General features: G+C 43.5%; 1 protein-coding gene across 1 annotated transcript in view; it reads left to right on the top strand.

The window, feature by feature from the left end:
• Positions 1 to 20,082, top strand: part of LOC121855370 (lactosylceramide 4-alpha-galactosyltransferase-like) — a 53,435-nt gene that overhangs the window by 10,552 nt on the left and 22,801 nt on the right. The window contains exons 2-3 of the mRNA XM_042350262.1: positions 5,181 to 5,277; positions 15,786 to 15,881. The gene's annotated coding sequence lies outside the window, so the exon portion shown is untranslated. The remainder of the gene's footprint in view (positions 1 to 5,180; positions 5,278 to 15,785; positions 15,882 to 20,082) is intronic.

Here is a 20,082-nt window from a genome sequence, read left to right as displayed (position 1 = left end):
CTGCTGGGACTTGAACATCCAGGCGTGATGGGCGTAGGTCATCTTGACAGAAGAGGGCAACGCCCCCTCCGCTTCTATGTGAACGAAGGTGATGAAAGAGTTGATATCCCTCAATATGACAAGTTTCAGGCACAATTTGCCAAGCCTCACATATGGCAACGACGCTCGCGGCGGCTGACCTGACTGTAGTTGCCAGCTCGTCGAACTTGTTAGCTAGGGAAGTGACGTTGGATAGCAGTAAAGACGGGAGATCATACCATATCCGTGGAACTTCAGTGTGGTGGTACGGTCTGTCAGGGGTGGGTTTCTCCGGTTTCCTAGTGGAGGTTACGGTCCTAATGGGCTTATGTGTATGACGGCCCTGTCTACGGCTACGCGCGTGGTTGTTGTAGTGGATGTTTGTTGTGGTGGAGGGTTGTTGTAGTGGAGGGTTGTAGTGAAGGGTTGTTGTAGTGGAGGGTTGCTGTTCTGGGGGTTGTTGTAGTGGAGGGTTGTTGTGGTGGAGGGTTGTTGTAGTGGAGGGTTGTAGTGAAGGGTTGTTGTAGTGGAGGGTTGCTGTTCTGGGGGTTGTTGTAGTGGATGTTTGTTGTGGTGGAGGGTTGTTGTAGTGGAGGGTTGTAGTGAAGGGTTGTTGTAGTGGAGGGTTGGTGTTCTGGGGGTTGTTGTAGTGGAGGGTTGTTGTGGTGGAGGGTTGTTGTAGTGGAAGGTTGCTGTTCTGGGGGTTGTTGTAGTGGAGTGTTGTTTTAGTGAAGGGTTGTTGTAGTGGAGTGTTGTTTTAGTGAAGGGTTGTTGTAGTTGTTGTAGCAGACGGTTGTTGTAGTGGAGGGTCGTTGTAGTGAGGGGTTAATGTAGTGGACGGTTTTTGTGGTGGTATGTTGTTGTAGTAGAGGATTGTTGTAGTGGAGTGTTGTTGTAGTGGAGGAATGTTGTAGCCCGGATATACACACACTTTTTCCATGTAAACATACACTGTGCACTATTTTGTGAGTCACAGAAATAACACGAATCTGACTAAAAGTAAGAGATTGGTTATATGGCAATCACCTCCCCAGACTTTATCTCCACTATCTTACAGAATATTGAGCACCTATCCTCATTAATGAATAATGTTATCAGGAGAGTTTGGACTAGCATATTACACTCCATGCGACCACGTTACTGAAAGTACCAGGTAGGTTTGGTTAGGTTAGGTTAGGTTAGGTTAGGTTATAACAAGAATTCGTTTCCATAGGAGGATGGAGCACTCCAATGGGCGAATGCTTTCACCCCAGAACTTTGCACCACCAAGTGGTCGTTGTGTATAAAACACATTAAGCTCATTGCGCCTTACATGATACCAAGAACATCAGACCATAAGACTGGAGGAAACTGCAGGGGCCCTATTGGTCCAAACTAGACAGTCCCGCTGACACTCAACCCCTATCCCTCATATATCTATCCAACTTATATTTGAAGCTATCCAGTGTATTTCACTTAGTGATGATGTTTGGTAACTTGTTCCACACATCCACTACTCTATTTCCAAACCAGTGTTTACCTATCTCGCGGCAAATTCTAAATTTCTCTAATTTATAAACATTATTCGAGTTCGTTCCTGATTGGATAATTTGAGTACCTTTGTTATATCACCTTTGTTTAACGATGACTTACATTTATACACCTCGATCATATCGCCTCCCACTCTACGTCTCTCAAGGGAGTGCAAATTCAGATGCTTTAATCTGTCTCTATACTCAAGATTCCTAATGCTCGAGATAAATCTTGTCACCCTCTTCTGTATGCTTTCTAGGGATTTGATATCGATTCTGTAGTACGGTAACCAAAACTGAACTGCATAATCCAAGTGAGGTCTCACAAGTGCAAGATATAGTTTAGGATAACCTCGCTAGTCATGTAGCTAACACTCCTTTGTATGAACCCAAGTACTTTGTTAACCTTGTTTCGAGCAAATACGCATTGTTGTTGTCGTTAAAGATTCCTACTTATCATTATCCCTAAATCTTTCTCATCGTTGGATTTCTCTATAACAACGTTGGTCATCTGATATCTAGTTTCTCTGTTTACATCTCCTAGGCTAAGTATTTTACACCCTATTTTATTGTCGTCAGCAAATTTACTTACGTTGCTGTCTATGCTTATATCTATATCGTTTATGTATATTATAAATAATAATGGTCCAAGTTCTGAGCTTTGGGGTACTCCACTAGTGACGTCCCCTCAATCGGATGCAGTGCCGTTAGTGCTTAGTCACTGTTTCCTGTCCTGTAACCATGCCTTAATCCATTTTAGAATATCTCCTCCAATGCCAGGAGCCTCCACTTTTCGTATTAGTCTTTCGTGGGGGGACTCTGTCGAAGGCTTTGCTAAAGTCGAGGTATACCACATCATATAATTATTATTTATCCATTTGGGGTCATTGTTATTTGATCTGAGTTTTTCGTATAGTATATTAGGCCTTTGTGCATTAAATCATTATTTTAATTGTTATGAAATTCGTCAACCTCAGATCTCGTGGTCCGGTCACCCAAGGCTCTGTTTTACATGGACAGTACCTGATATTTCTCGGTGGCACACTACCTTAAAGCATGGAATGTAATGCGTTGGACCTTTAGGTGACGATGATCCAACAGTAACGTCAGAGGAACGTTTATTGTGTCTGTCTATGGTTGTTCAAGGGCAAGAGATGAAATTAATATGAATGGATGCCCCAAACCTTTCCTCACCAGAAGACTAATTAAAGGGAGTAAAAAATGTTGGGAATGACCTATGGGGTGTATAGGTTGCTCATACCTCACTCTGGTAAAGAACCAACTCATCACCTGTGGAGAATTCCCGTGTTTAGCGACGATCCACTTCCAACCTCCTCATTTGAGTCTACAAAATGGGAAATTTATACTCATCCCATTCCATCTTATAATTCACATTTCTCATCCTTTCTCCCTGTCCTATATATGACTTTTATTATTCTCTCTCCCTCTCCCACAGGTTATCGTGGTCATTGTGTTTCCTCCAGTACCATCATCTATGACGAGAAAGAGATGTCTTCTCCTTACCCTGTCTGCTGTAATTATGTTGGGGACTATAATCAGATTTGCTTATATGCCCAGAAGCCATTCATTGGCCGTTGTCAAAAGTAAGCCAACATCTGCTAAAAATTAAAGCTCACCTGAAGATTCGCCCCCTCCTAGCTTATTTTATCTGGATATTAAACATCCTAACCTAACCTAACCTAACCTAACCTAACCTAACCTAACCCCCAAGTAGAATTAGTGGTTAATATTTGAGTGGAATGAAATATTCTGTGTACAGTACCTGGAAAACGTGTCATTATGCTTGGATGTGTAATGGCATATTTGTGAAGTCTTAGATTGTTCGATATAATATTGTTTACAATTTGGTGTCGAGACTACAGTGAGTGTCTAGGGAAATGAAACTAACATTGGTAAAGCTTTATCTTAACAGGTAATTGAAAAGAGTATATGAATTTGTATGTGTGTGTGTGTGTGTGTGTGTGTGTGTGTGTGACTCATATCATTGTATCATAGCTGGATGATCGTCATACACGATTCCGAGAGTGACAGTAAAGTCGTAGTAGTAGTAGTAGTGTGTGTGTGTGTGTGTGTGTGTGTGTGTGTGTGTGTGTGTGTGTGTGTGTGTGTGTGTTTTATCATTTACTTATATATAATTCAGATAAACATAACTGTATTCCCCTTACCTGTGTGAGGCTTTAATATCAAGTCATTATTAATTATTTTTTTCAAGATTGTGATGGACTCGGGCAAGTACATAAGACATCATATCTTCTGAAAGGATAGATTAATGGCCCAGAGACCTGTCAACAACCTTTTTTTTTAGTTCACCGTAGACGAGAAGAGATGAACATAAATATACAGTTGTGTTGTGCATTTGTCTAATATTGAACTAACTGTTGGTTGTAGATTAATGGAAAGATGTAAAAAGTAAAGAAATTCTTTAGTCGAGGTGTACGAGGAGTGATGGTGAGGTCTTTTTCTATATGGAAATAGCACAGAGTAAGGGTGACATAACCTGTGTTGTGATTCTTGTTGGAAAGGTGGAAGATAATGTATTAAGTTTGCCAAGAAATAGTTGTAGAAAAGCGAAAATGCCGTGACGTGGTGTGGAGAACATGAGGGATTGGTTTAGAGCTGATGAGCGCCCACCACCTCACACAAGGGAGCAATTGTCCGTTTGGGGGCAGACATGGCTTGTCACTCATGTTGCTTACTAATATTATCAAAGGAATGTGTACTATACAAGCGAATGGTTAATACGTCATTAATATTTAGTAAACAACGAATAAGAGTAAGAACCGAACATTGAAGTACTCCAGCATTAATAAACCAAAATATAAATCGTTCAAACTCCTTTATGGATCGGGTAACGGGAAGAAATCTGGGAAAGTGAACAGTTTGGGTGACCAAACTAAATAAATCTGGAGAGGAGTAAAGATTGAAGTAAGTCTGCGATGTGAGCGACTTGAGAGGTAATAGGTGTTAGAGAAGAATTGGTTTACTTCAGGTGTTTGAATAGTTAGTATTCCTTGCTAAAATCCATAACTTTTGTCGATAAACAAGAGATATGGGATGATAGTTGGAAGAAAAGGGTGAATAGGTGAAAAATTTGTTAATTCCCAAGTTAAATGGACAGTATCAGAGGCGAAACTGAGGTGAAAATTTCTTATAAAAGACGTGAACAACTTGTGAACATTGACGGGACGGTAAAGATGATTGACATGTGAAATATTGGCAACATTAGTAAATGGATCTGTGATTATGTCCCAGGAGGTAAATTAAGAGAACAATTTCCTTAATAAACATCTCAATAAACATAGAGTGCGTGGCTGGGCTGGCAGGAAGGAGGGAACACTGATAGAACAAAAATGTATCAGAAAAACCTATAGAGAAGGGCTGGATAAGTTGTCTGTCTGTTTATCTGTCTGTTTATCTGTCTGTCTGTCTGTCTGTCTGTCTGTCTGTCATATCACAGTGAACACAGGTTCTACTAACTTTTCTCAAGATGAAAACAATGAAATACTTTACGGTCTATATTGTCATCTGGTCAAATGAGGTGAAAAATTACTTTCACTGAGCCACTCATTACAGAATCCTAGGTGATCTTATGAGGGAGAGAGGATATCTACATCGGTTTATCCCTCACAGGAAACGAAAGTAAGTGGCAGAGCGTTGTGTGTCCACTCTCTTCTAATACGCTGCCGCTATATCAAACTGACGCTCTCTTCCTGCAGCAGCTGTTCAGGTAAGGTGTGACGTGTGTGTGTGTGCTACTGCAGCTATTGATGTAAGTGTGTGTCCTGCTGCAGCTATTGATGTAAGTGTGTACTGCTGCAGCTATTGATGTAAGTGTGTGTGCTGATGTAGCTATTGATGTAAGTGTGTGCTGCTGCAGCTTTTGATGAAAGTGTGTGCAGCTGCAGCTATTGATGTAAGTGTGTACTGCTACAAATCTAATAATAATAAATAATAATAATAGTTAACGGTTTATTGAAAAAGTTCTGCAACCTGAAGGCTGAAAATATACAGAAGACATAAATGACTTATTAAATACATTGGTGGTTTAACAAAAGCCTTCATTAGAGAAAGGTGAAGGAACATACAGTGAACATTCAGATTAATGTAGGTGTTGAACAGCAAACACGTAGTGTAGTAACTCTCTCCCAGATGGTGTTAGGAGGGACCGCATGTGGTGTAGTAGTTCCCTCAGATGGTGTTATGAGGGACCTGACGTGGTGTAGTAATTCCTTCACAGATGGTGTTATCAGGGACCACGTGGTGTAGTAATTCCCTCACAGATGGTGGTATGAGGGACCTCACGTGGTGTAGTAATTACCTCACAGATGATGTTATGAGGGGCCTCATGTGGTGTAGTAATTCCCTCGCAGATGGTGTTATGAGGGGCCTCACGTGGTGTAGTAATTCCCTCACAGATGGTGTTATGAGGGGCCTCACGTGGTGTAGTAATTCCCTCACAGATGGTGTTATGAGGGGCATTACGTGGTGTACGAATTCCCTCACAGATGATGTTATGAGGGACTTGACGTGGTGTAGTAATTCCCTCACAGATGGTGTTATGAGGGACCTCACGTGGTGTAGTAATTCCCTCACAGATGGTGTTATGAAGGGCCTGACGTGGTGTAGTAATTCCCTCAAAGATGGTGTTATGAGGGACTTGACGTGGTGAAGTAATTCCCTCACATATGGTGTTATGAGGGACCTAGCGTGGTGTAGTAATTCCCTCACAGATGATGTAATATGAGTGAGGTGTGGTCCCAGGCCTTCCTATCGTAGATGGATTAGCACATCTCTGGTTATTGTTGGGTCTCACGGGCCGTTATCACTGAGTACCTGGGACCTCACTGTGTGAAGGTTAACTTGGGTACGACTGTCACTGTTGAGTTGTTCTCACTGACTTAAACTCTGTTCACCACTGTTCACCTCTGTTTAAAACTGGTTCCATTCCTTTCCTAAATGAAGTTGTAACTTCTGGCGAGAACTTGTTGATATTCCGGTGGGGAGGAGGGTTCAGGGAGGGAGTTAGTATGGGCCAACATAACAGTTGACCTGGCTGCTCCGACAGGAGCGCCAGGTACGTCTTGACCCTTCGGTGGTCAAGGATGTAAGTGTGTGTGCTACTGTTATTGATGTAAGTGTCTGTGCTACTGCAGCTCTTGATATGAGTGTGTGTGCTGCTGCAGCTACTGATGTAAGTATGTACTGCTGTAGATCTTGATATAAGTGTGTGCTGTTGCAGCTCTTGCTGTAGGTGTGTGCTGCTGCAGCTTTTGATGTAAGTATGTACTGCTGTAGATCTTGATATAAGTGTGTGCTGCTGCAGTTCTTGATATAAGTGTGTGCTGCTACAGCTATTGATATAAGTGTGTGCTGCTACAGCTATTGATATAAGTGTGTACTGCTGCAGCTCTTGATATAAGTGGGTGTGCTGCTGCAGCTATTGATGTAAGTGTGTGTGTGCTGCTGCAGCTCTTGATGTAAATGTGTGCTGCTACAGCTATTGATGTAAGTGTGTGTGCTGCTGCAGCTATTGATGTAAGTGTGTGTGCTGCTGCAGCTATTGATATAAGTGTTTGTGCTGCTGCAGCTATTGATGTAAGTGTGTACTGCTGCAGCTAGTGATATAAGAGTGTGTGCTGCTACAGCGATTGATGTAAGTGTGTACTGCTGCAGCTCCTGATATAAGTGTGTGTACTACTGCAGCTATTGATGTAAGTGTGTGTGCTGCTGCAGCTATTGATGTAAGGGTGTGTGCTGCAGCAGCTATTGATGAAAGTGTGTACTACTGCAGCTATTGATGTAAGTGTGTACTCCTGCAGCTATTGATGTAAGTGTGTACTGCTGTAGATCTTGATATAAAGGTGTTTGGTGCTAGAGCTATTGATGTAAGTGTGTACTGCTGCAGCTATTGATGTAAGTGTGTACTCGTGCAGATCTTGATATAAGTGTGTGTGCTGCTCCAGCTATGGATGTAAGTGTGTACTGCTGCAGCTCTTGATATAAGTGTGTGTGCTGCTGCAGCTATGGATGTAAGTGTGTACTGCTGCAGCTCTTGATATAAGTGTGTGTGCTGCTGCAGCTATGGATGTAAGTGTGTACTGCTGCAGCTCTTGATATAAGCGTGTGTGCTGATGCAGATCTTGATATATGTGTGTGCTGCTGCAGCTCTTGATATATGTGTGTGCTGCAGCTATTGATGTAAGTGTGTGCTGCTGCAGCTATTGATGTAAGTGTGTGTGTTGCTGTGGCTATTGATGTAAGTGTGTGTGGTGCTGCAGCTTTTGATGTAAGTGTGTACTACTGCAGCTATTGATGTAAGTGTGTACTGCTGCAGATCTTGATATAAGTGTGCGTGTTGCTGCAGCTCTTGATATAAGTGTGTGTGTGCTGCTGCACCTATTGATGTAGGTGTGTGTTGCTGCAGCTCTTGATATAAGTGTGTGTGTGGTGCTGCAGCTATTGATGTAAGTGTGTGTGCTGCTGCAGCTATTGATGTAAATGTGTGTGGTGCTGCAGCTATTGATGTAAGTATATACTGCTACGCTATTAATGTAAGTGTGTACTGCTGCAGCTCTTGATATAAGTGTGTGTGTGGTGCTGCTGCTATTGATGCAAGTGTGTGTGCTGCTGCAGCTATTGATGTAAATGTGTGTGCTGGTGCAGCTACTGATGTAAGTATGTACTGCTGTAGATCCTGATATAAGTGTGTGTGCTGCTGCAGCTATTGATGTAAGTATGTACTGCTGCACATCTTGATATAAGTGTGTGCTGCTGCTGCAGCTATTGATTTAAGTGTGTGCTGCTGCAGCTAATGATGTTAGTGGGTGTGCTGCTGCAGCTCTTGATATAAGTGTGTGTGCTGCTGCAGCTATTGATGTAAGTATGTACTGCTACAAGTCTTGATATAAGTGTGAGTGCTCCTGTTATTGATGTAAGTGTATGTGCTACTGCAGCTCTTCATATAAGTGTGTGTGCTGCTGCAGCTATTGATGTAAGTATGGGTGCTGCTGCAACTCCTGATATAAGTGTGTGTGTGCTGCTGCAGGTATTGACGTAAGTGTGTGTGGTGCTGCAGCTATTGATGTAAGTGTGTGTGCTGCTGCAGCTCTTGATATAAGTGTGTGTGCTGCTGCAGCTATTGATATAAGTGTGTGTGCTGCTGCAGCTATTGATATAAGTGTGTGTGCTGCTATAGCTTTTGATGTAAGTGTGTGCTGCTGAAGCTATTGATGTAAGTGTGTACTACTGCAGCTATTGATGTAAGTGTGTACTCCTGCAGCTATTTGTAGTGATGGTTTGTCAGACCACAGCTTACATCGCGAGGAAAGCCAGACTTGACCCGACATTAGGGAGGTCAAAAGTATAGGGTATCTCTTGCGGCTGACCAGGGTTACAAATCAACTAGCTCCCCTCCCATGTGACATGTCACCACAACAGACATGTAAGAAGGCACCAGCCGACTCTCTTCCAATATACAATAACCTACTCTCTGAACAAAGGCCGGACCTGACCTCACATTAGCCAGGTCAAATGTAACCCTCGGAGCCCAACTCAAGGGGCCACAAATCAACCAGGGCCTCTCATGTCACACGGCCCCACCTGATGACTTCTCCAGAAAGTACGTCTTACATCTCAGAAACTCCAGTCTGACCCGACATTAGGGAGGTCAAGTGTAGGGGAACTCTCACGGTTGCTCTCCCAATATACACGGCCCCACCTGATGACTTTCCCAGATAGTTTCTGAAAAGTCCAGACCTGACCTCACATTGGCCAGGTCAAATGTAAGGAGACCCTTCGCCGCCCCCCCCCCACCCCGACCAGCTGAACCTGACGGCTCGCATCCCAATATATAGGACGTCCTAGTCCTCCCTCAGGGAATTTGGCAGAGTCAGAGAGAGAGACACACAGGGATCGGAGGAGGAGGTCCACCACAGCCGAGTCCCGCTCACGGGAGGAGAGTCTTGCAGGACTTCCCTCCCCGACTTCCCTCCGGTGTCCCAGCTAAGCAGTCGCCCTCCCGACACCAGTGTCCCAGCTAAGCAGTCGCCCTCCCGACACCAGGGTCCCAGCTAAGCAGTCGCCCTCCCGACACCAGTGTTCCAGCTAAGCAGTCTCCCTGCTAGGCCTCCCCTAGGTCACGTGAGTGTTTGTCAGAGCTTTCCACGGGATGAGTTACTTATGTGGGAAGTGTATTCATTTCATGTTCGTGCCCGAGAATCAGTGTCTAGTAACGTAATAATGTCCTAGTAACTTTCAATAGAAGGTGTTATTAATGTGTCCATGTCATGTTCGTAATTAATAAAGAGTTGTAACGAAGCAGTGTTTGACAAGTTGCCTTTAAGAACGTAATAAATGTGTATTGACGTATAAGATACGATAAGTGTACGATAAGTGTAAATAACTATCACGGCCACGCTACCAAAATCTTCCTCTCTTTATACTCTTATACTATCAATATTCTACCTATATGTAATCTTCTTCTTGTGAGTTTTGTCTCATTACATATTGATGTAAGTGTGTACTGCTGTAGATCTTGATATAAAGGTGTTTGGTGCTAGAGCTATTGATGTAAGTGTGTACTCGTGCAGATCTTGATATAAGTGTGTGTGCTGCTCCAGCTATTGATGTAAGTGTGTATTGCTGCAGCTCTTGATATAAGTGTGTGTGCTGCTGCAGCTATGGTTGTAAGTGTGTACTGCTGCAGCTCTTGATATAAGCGTGTGTGCTGATGCAGATCTTGATATAAGTGTGTGCTGCTGCAGCTCTTGATATATGTGTGTGCTGCAGCTATTGATGTAAGTGTGTGCTGCAGCAGCTATTGATGTATGTGTGTGTGTTGCTGTAGCTATTGATGTAAGTGTGTGTGGTGCTGCAGCTATTGATGTAAGTGTGTACTGCTGCAGATCTTGATATAAGTGTGCGTGTTGCTGCAGCTCTTGATATAAGTGTGTGTGCTGCTGCACCTATTGATGTAGGTGTGTGTTGCTGCAGCTCTTGATATAAGTGTGTGTGTGGTGCTGCAGCTATTGATGCAGGTGTGTGTGCTGCTGCAGCTATTGATGTAAATGTGTGTGGTGCTGCAGCTATTGATGTAAGTATATACTGCTACAGCTATTAATGTAAGTGTGTACTGTTGCAGCTCTTGATATAAGTGTGTGTGTGGTGCTGCTGCTATTGATGCAAGTGTGTGTGCTGCTGCAGCTATTGATGTAAATGTGTGTGCTGCTGCAGCTACTGATGTAAGTATGTACTGCTGTAGATCCTGATATAAGTGTGTGTGCTGCTGCAGCTATTGATATAAGTATGTACTGCTGCACATCTTGATATAAGTGTGTGCTGCTGCTGCAGCTATTGATTTAAGTGTGTGCTGCTGCAGCTAATGATGTTAGTGGGTGTGCTGCTGCAGCTCTTGATATACAGTAAGTGTGTGTGATGCTGCAGCTAATGATGTAAGTGTGTACTGCTGCAGCTCTTGACATAAGTGTGTGTGCGTCTGCTATTGATGTAAGTGTATGTGCTGCTGCAGCTCTTGATATAAGTGTGTGTGCCGCTGCAGCTATTGATGTAAGTATGTACTGATTCAAGTCTTGATATAAGTGTGAGTGCTCCTGTTATTGATGTAAGTGTATGTGCTACTGCAGCTCTTCATATAAGTATGGGTGCTGCTGCAGCTCTTGATATAAGTGTGTGTGTGCTGCTGCAGGTATTGACGTAAGTGTGTGTGGTGCTGCAGCTATTGATGTAAGTGTGTGTGCTGCTGCAGCTCTTGATATAAGTGTGTGTGCTGCTGCAGCTATTGATATAAGTGTGTGTGCTGCTGCAGCTATTCATGTAAGTGTGTGTGTGCTGCTGTAGCTTTTGATGTAAGTGTGTACTGCTGAAGCTATTGATGTAAGTGTGTACTGCTGCAGATCTTGATATAAGTGTGTGTGCTGTTGCAGCTCTTGATGTATGTGTGTGCGGCTGCAGCTATTGATGTAAGTATGTACTGCTGTAGATCTTGATATAAGTGGGTGGTGCTGCAGCTCTTGATGTAAGTGTGTGTGCTACTGCCGCTCTTGATATATGTGTGTGCTGCTGCAGCTATTGATGTAAGTGTGTGTGGTGCTGCAGCTCTTGATATAAGCGTTTGCTGCTGCACCTATATATGTAACTGTGTGCTGCTGCAGCTATTGATGTATTGTAAGTGTGTGTGCTGCTGCAGCTTTTGATGAAAGTGAGTGCTGCTGCAGCTATTGATATAAGTGTGTGTTGCTGCAACTCTTGATATAGGTCTGTGCTGCTGCATCTATTGATGTAAGTGTGTGCTGCCTCAGCTATTGATGTAAGTCTATGTGCTGCTGCACCTTTTGATGTAATTGTGTGCTGCTGCAGATCTTGATATAAGTCTGTGCTGCTGCAGCTATTGATGTAAGTGTGTACTGCTGCAGCTCTTGATATAAGTGTGTGTGCTGCTGCAGCTCTTTATATAAGTGTGTGGTGCTGCAGCTATTGATGTAAGTGTGTGTGCTGCTGCAGCTATTGATGTAAGTGTGTACAGCAGCAGCTCTTGATATAAGTGTGTTTGCTGCTGCAGCTCTTGATATAAGTGTGTATTGCTGCTGCAGCTACAGATGTAAGTGTGTGTGCTACTGCTGCTATTGATGTAAGTGTGTGTGCTGCTGCAGCTATTGAAGTAAGTGTGTGTGCTGCTGCAGCTATTGATGTAAGTGTGTTCTGCTGCAGCTCTTGATATAAGTGCGTTTACTGCTGCAGCTATTGATGTAAGTGTGTGTGTTGCTGCAGCTCTTGATATAAGTGTGTGCTGCTGCAGCTATTGATGTAAGTGTGTGTGTGCTGCAGCTATTGATGTAAGTGTATTCTGCTTCAGGTCTTGATATAAGTGTGTGTGCTGCTGCAGCTCTTGAAATAAGTGTGTACTGCTGCAGCTATTGATATAAGTATGTACTGCTTCAGATCTTGATGTAAGTGTGTGTACTGCTGCAGCTCTTGATATATGTGTGTGTGCTGCTGCAACTATTGGTGTAAGTGTGTACTGCTACAGCTCTTGATATAAGTGTGTGTACTCCTGCAGCTGTTGATGTAAGGGTGTGTGCTGCTGCAGCTCTTGATATAAGTGTGTGCTGCTGTTGTATAATATGGACACGAAGTAGTACCTTAAGCTGTGCATTATTATATTACTGTATTAATTATGTATAGTAAAGTATTACAGAACATGCATTAATTCTATGTAATATTTCCATATGTTATGCACCATGTTATGTATATGAATTATCATATTTACATTTTATGTATTCAGCTTGTGAATGCTGGCATCTGTACATACCAGCGCGCAGTGATACATAGAGTGGATACCACCAGTCCTTTAAGTGTGAAAGTGCTCTGTCTCAGTAGTCCATCTGTATATATCTCCCGTACGAGAATAAGAACCTATTTTTAAGATAACAAATGTTTGTGTATACCCTCAGTAGTGTAGAACATTTTGGGGGTACCAGAGACAAACATAGAGCTGCAGCAATTAATGTAAGTGTGTGTGCTGCTGCATCTTTTGATATAAGTGTGTGTGATGCTCAGCTATTGATGTAAGTGTGTACTGCTGCAGCTCTTGATATAAGTGTGAGTGCTGCTGCAGCTATTGATGTAAGTGTTTGTGCTGCTGCAGCTTTTGATGTAAGTGTGTGTGCTGCTGCAGCTATTGATGTAAGTGTGTACTGCTGCAGCTCTTGATATAAGTGTGTGTGTTGTTGCAGCTATTGATGTAAGTGTGTACTGCTGCAGCTCTTGATATAAATGTGTGTGCTGCTGTAGGTATTGATGTAAGTGTGTACTGCTGCAGCTTTTGATATAAGTGTGTGTGCTGGTGCAGCTCTTGATATAAGTGTGTGTGCTGCTGCAGCTCTTGATATAAGTGTGTGTGCTGCTGCAGCAGCTGCATGTAAGTGTGTACTGCTACAGCTCTTGATATAAGTTTGTGTACTGCTGCAGCTGTTGATGTAAGTGTGTGTGCTGCTGCAGCTCTTGATATAAGTGTGTGCTGCTGCAGCTATTAATGTAAGTGTATGTGCTGCTGCAGCTTTTGATATAAGTGTGTGCTTCTACAGCTATTGATGTAAGTGTGTGCTGCTGCAGCTATTGATGTAAGTGTGTTCTGCTGCAGCTATTGTTGTAAGTGTGTGTGCTGCTGCAGCTGTTGATATAAGTGTGTGCTGCTGCGTACGTGTGTGCTGCTGCAGCTATTGATGTACTGTGATATATGTGTGCTGCTGCAGTGGTGTGTAGCAGTTATTAATGTGTGTTGCTGCTGCAGCTGATGGTGTGTTCTGCTGCAGCTATTGATGTGTGTGTTGCTGCAGCTAAGTCCGTACTGCTGCAGCTCTTGATATAAGATGTGTGTACTGCTGCAGTTGATATAAGTGATGTGTACTGCTGCAGACGTATTGATGTGTGTGCTGTGAGCTGCTGTAGCTATTGATGTAAGTGTGTACTGCTGCAGCTCTTGATATATGTGTGTGTGCTGCTGCAGCTATTGGTGTAAGTGTGTACTGCTGCAGTTATTAATGTAAGTGTGTGTGCTGCTGCAGCTATTGATGTAAGTGTGTTCTGCTGCAGCTATTGATGTAAGTGTGTGTATTGCTGCAGCTGTTGATGTAAGTCTGTACTGCTGCAGCTCTTGATATATGTGTGTACTGCTGCAGCTTTTGATGTAAGTGTGTACTGCTGCTGCTATTGATGTAAGTGTGTGTGCTGCTGCAGCTATTGATGTAAGTGTGTGTGCTGCTGCAGCTATTGATGTAAGTGTGTGCTGCTGCAGCTATTGATATAAGTGTGTTTGCTGTTGCAGCTATTGATGTAAGTGCGTACTGCTGCAGCTCTTGACATAAGTGTGTACTGCTGCAGCTATTGATGTAAGTCTGTACTGCTGCAGCTCTTGATATAAGTGTGTGCTGCTGTAGCTATTGATGTAAGTGTGTACTGCTGCAGCTCTTGATATAAGTGTGTGTGCTGCTGCAGCTAATGATGTATGTCTGTGCTGCTGCAGCTAATGATGTATGTCTGTACTGCTGCAGCTGTTGATATAAGTATGTACTGCCACAGATCTTGATATAAGTGTGTGCTGCTGCAGCTATTGATGTCAGTGTGTACTGCTGCAACTCTTGATATAAGTGTGTGTGCTTCTGCAGCTATTGATGTAAGTGTGTGCTGCTGCTGCTATTGATGTAAGTGTGTGTGCTGCTGCAGCTATTGATGTAAGTGTGTGTGCTGCTGCAGCTATTGATGTAAGTGTGTGCTGCTGCAGCTATTGATGTAAGTGTGTGTGCTGCTGCAGCTATTGATGTAAGTGTGTGTGCTGCTGCTGTTATTGATGTAAGTGTTTGCTGCTGCTGCTATTGATGTAAGTGTGTGTGCTGCTGCATCTATTGATGTAACACATTTTTTTCAGTCATTACTGGAGAGCGTGTAGTGAACGGCGTTATTGTTGAAGAGTGACCAATACGTACAGTATATATATTAGGTGTGCACTGTACACAAAAATAGGAAAATTTCTTGTATAATAGGAAGTTAGTGAATACACTGTATTTAAGGAGCTGTAAGTTGGAGATGGATGGGGTGGCGTAAGAGAGCAGGGAAGGCACTAACATGAAGAGAACAATTTCCTGGCACGACGGGAACGGGGATGACATAGAAGTGAAGACAATGTTGCTCATAAAACAATACCTTTAGATTATAATTTTTCTTTACTGTATCATAATAAATAACGACTGTGGTCAACAACTCAACACATGGGAGAGGCGTTGCTTCTGAGAGCGGACTTAGCTCTCATACAGGGGAAGAGTTTGTATGTTGTTATGTTGACCAAAAGAGATGTTTTATGTTTATTATAACGCGTAAGATATTGAAATTGTTGGCCGTAATAATGAGGGAACTCCTGAAGAAACTGAGAACAGTGAGTTACGTACAACTTCAACCATTAACTAGAGGCTTCACTGTGCTGAGTTTCAGGGAAGTAACACAAGTAGCACAGTTATGTTTTAGGGGTATAACAGAAGTGCCACTGTGTTGTGTTTTATGGAAATATCAATGTGTTGTATTTCAGAGACGTAGCACAAATAATACTGTGTAATGATTCAGGGAAGTAACACATGGAACATTGTGTTCTCTTTCATGGAAATAACAAAATTAATACTGTGTTACATTTCAGATGAATAACACAAGTAACACTGTGTTGTGTTTCAGGGACCTAACACCAGGAGTGAGCGACCGTAATGTGTTCCTGGTTGATGTTTCCTGCAACTACCGACCACTGTATCGTTCCCTGTGCTCCGTGGAGAGGTGAGAGAGAGAGAGAGAGAGAGAGAGAGAGAGAGAGAGAGAGAGAGAGAGAGAGAGTACCATCTTGTAACGTACTTGGTTTGTGGAGATTAAATGCCTAGTAATCAACGTAGCACTTTCTACTGGGAACCGGAGCCTCCTGAAGAACAATTATGTCCAGCATGATTGTTAATGACGTTTATATTCACCTTTACAAACATATCTGGCATTTACGTCACCCGCTGTCACTCTACGTTTCATATACTGTATATACAGAAAGAACAAATAATGAAATTTATCTTAAAAAAAGTGTGAAGAACGATCTGTAAGCCTAAACCTAAAGTAGGAATTAACATAACATCCAAACTTAATGACTGAGTGATAGTACAGGTAACTAACTCTATTAGTCGGGGTCATTTCCACTCACACACTGAGGTGAGGGAGTTATGAACTTAACAAAATTTATAGGTGCTTATTATACTGTCCGATTCTGGGGTCACTAATTCTAAGGGGATAACTTAACTGTACTCCTAATTTTAAGGTCGCTGCCACCAGGCCCCCCTGGACAAAATGTAGCTCGTTTGGTAGCGGGTAGAGTAGGCTAGGCATTGGGTTGGGTTTTTCATAGACCAAATCGAGAGTGGGAAGAAGGGTGAAACATCGGGCATGACTTAACTAATTTATTCCTTATAAAACATATTGCATCCAGTCACAATACAAAAAGAGTTGGCCTTCATCAGAAGAACAACTATTATTTTCTTTACACTTCACATCAATATACGTCTTACATAAAATAATTACTACTATCATCTTCATTCTTCATAGCAACCAATGATCTCCTTACCTCGGTCATTCTTTCTTACCATAACACCCAACACATCAGACTGCACCACATGTTATTGCACCACATCTCCTATACACTCCACACGTACCAGTATGGAACTCCTTGGTATGCTTAGGTACACATACCAGGTACCTCGTGCACACTCTACTCTTGCTGAGTAGATGGGATACTTCCCAAGTAATCATACCAGTACTGGTTCCACGCCTGGTATTATTAGGTCGCTCCACGTAGTGACCGCGAAATTTCTCAAACATACAATTATTTTCTCTTATCCTGGGTGGTGATATGTAGGGTATCCACAGATTCACAGTGGAGGTGCATCATGGCCATAAGCAGACACACCACACATGGCGAGTCCCTTATAGTGTGGTAATGGCCGACGCTGGACGCGTGCGTACCTGTCTTGGTGAGAGAGCTGGTACCACTAAGGAAGAGGCCCCGCGTCTCTCACTGAACTAGGCCTACAGTTTCCAATCTTTAATTATTCGGGTCCTCACATGAACACTTTCCTATCTATTGTGACCTTATGCCTTATAATTTTATATCTTAATCCTAAATTACATATTACTGTAAGGATCTGGTTTGCCAGTTCCTGGGGAAATTAATTGGGCTATATCATTAACTCAAAACTGTAGCCCGGGGCAGAATGGGAGCCAACCCGAACAAAGCCTAGCGTCGTATTTTCGTGGCGTGGGTATATCCACTTTACTTCAATCTGTATTTAGGGATCCTCCCCTCACACTTTGCAATCGTTGAACACATTCACAAGATTCTCTGATCATCTCACTGTTCGTGGTTATTCGTCACATGAGATAACGAGGTGTATTAAGCTCACACCGAGGCATACAAGATATTTTCTTTGAAGTATAGTTTCTGGATCACTTCCAACACCTCACATAGGCCTGATACATTTATCCTTTTTTTAGATCATTGTTCTCTTATATTTTCATCTGATACCTGCGGTAGCTATGTTCACTAATCGTTCACAGACGTAAATAGTATGACCTTCAAACACGATCTACACTTATCACTAGTCCGTATCAATTGGACCTTTCCAATCATCCTATAGTTACCTTGAGTTCTCCTTAATGCTATAAGTACATACACTTAATATTATATGACTGTACCTTGGTATAATTCATATAAAACAACATACATTAAGTGAGTTATCCTTTACCAACGTTTCCCGTTTTCTGTGACTATACAAGCGCGGTGGATTTGACTGTTATGTAGCGTAAAATGAATAGAAGAGATATTAAGGATTACAATGATGTGCGCAGTACATTATACGTGCTGCTATTTGCTTTGGTGTGCTCTTCTGTGGTGTATAAATTAATTTTCCCTTTTTTTGTTTTGTAGCTATCACCTCTAAAATCATCTCTACGTCGTTCCTAATATCTTTATATTTCTTTAACTTAGTACCATAATATATGTTATTTTTTGTCCAGGCTACATTTTTTTCTTCAGTTTTTTTACCATGACTTAACTTATTTTATGAGACTGTAAGAAGACTGAAGGAAATGCCGGTGAGTTTAGGCGGAGGTCGACTCAGTGCAAACCTTGACTGCTAAGGACCAAGTTGAACTATTTAAGTCGCTTGTCAATCTATCGTTTGTGGTAATACGGGAGGTCGGCCGGTATAGAAACACGTATAAGAGTAGAAATGAGTTGTCCATAAGGGCTGATCTCGTCTCACCATATAGCTTGTGTATTACTCTGGTGTCACCACGACTAACCCAGAGAGGATCAATTGACGGTCATTTTACAAAGGTTTCATTATTATACCTGTAGGTTATGTATCTAAGCTACTGTGCCGAGTAGCAACCTTGTATATAAGCTACTGTGCCGAGTAGCAACCTTGTATATAAGCTACTGTGCCGCGTAGCAACCTTGTATATAAGCTACTGTGCCGAGTAGCATTTATATATGTAATTACGTGGCAACACTGCACGTGTTATGTGGCAAAATTGCCCCGAGGCTGCCGTATGGCAAGGCAGCCTCAGTCTGCCTCCGTGGGTCGTGCATGGCACATGCTAGTCACTACTTGTATTTCTCCTATCCGTTAATAAATGGACTTCAGTGTTACCCGGTGTTTACCTACCCATCACTGCCTTCTTCAGGGAACACTTGGAACCTTCATGGCGCACACCCACACCTTTTGCAGCAATACGGAGTGTGGACCCGAAGGTACGGTACTTTTCGACAATGGACGCCCTCTGTGGTTACTAGCAGATCCCACTGAAGAAGGAGGATCAGCCACTGACCACTTTCATCACGCCTTACGGACGCTTCCGCTACTGCCGTGGCCCTATGGGATTCGCTGCTACGGGGGACGCCTTCTGTCTCTGTGGTGACATGGCACTTCAAGGCGTGACCAACTGAGTGAAGGTAGTGGATGACATCCTCCTCTACGATGAGGACTACCTGACGCATCTTCGCCGCATCGACGAGGTACTGACCAGGTGTAGGACGCACGGCATCACTCTGAATGCCGAGAAGTTCGTCTTGGCCGCACCTGCCGTGTCTTTCTGCGGCTATCGACTCTCAAGGGATGGCATTGCTGCGGACCCGGAGAAAGTTTGCGCCATAGCGGACTTTGCCAAACCTGCCAACCTTACGGATCTCAGGTCTTTCATGGACCTGGTGAACCAGCTGGCAGAATTTTCTCCTGACGTCTCCGCCACTGCCGGGCCTCTCCGCCCCCTGATGAGCCCCAAGAGGACTTTCACGTGGACCCCTGACCACGACCTCGCCTTTCATAAGGTGAAGGAGGCCCTGTCAAGTCCACCTATCCTCGCTACTTTCGACACAGCGCTCCCCACCGTCCTCCAGACAGACGTGTCGCGCCTGTACGGGGTTGGTTACGCCCTTCTCCAGGATCACGGTGGAGTAAAGTACCGGCTCGTACAGTGTGGCTCTCGCTTCCTCACCGATGCTGAGTCTCGCTACGCTACCATCGAGCTGGAGCTGCTGGCAGTGGTATGGGCCTTATCGAAGTGCAAGTTCTACTTGATTGGCCTACAGCACTTCGACCTCATCACAGACCACAGGCCCTTGGTCCCCTTTCTTAACCACTATTCGCTGGACGCTATCGAGAATCCCCGCCTCTAGCACCTGAAGAAGAAGATTTTGGCCTTCGTCTTCACCGCAGCTTGGCCTGCAGGTAAGGAGTTGTGCATCCCGGATGCCCTCTCCCGCTCCCCAGTCAGTCGCCCGACACCTGAAGAAGAGATGCTCAGCACCGAGGCCGGTTTCTCCGTCAGCAACATCGACACTTTGCAGGCCGTACAGTCCCTCGCCAGCACCCAGGCCTCAGTGTCGCCACCTGACAGCGATCTGGCCCTTGAGGAACTACGGACCGCGGCACGCGACGACCTC

The sequence above is a fragment of the Homarus americanus genome, unplaced genomic scaffold (genome assembly GCF_018991925.1).
Source record: "Homarus americanus isolate GMGI-L3 unplaced genomic scaffold, GMGI_Hamer_2.0 scaffold9293, whole genome shotgun sequence".
In the NCBI taxonomy this organism is placed as follows: Eukaryota; Metazoa; Arthropoda; class Malacostraca; order Decapoda; family Nephropidae; genus Homarus; species Homarus americanus.
This window is presented reverse-complemented; position numbering and strand designations above follow the sequence as displayed.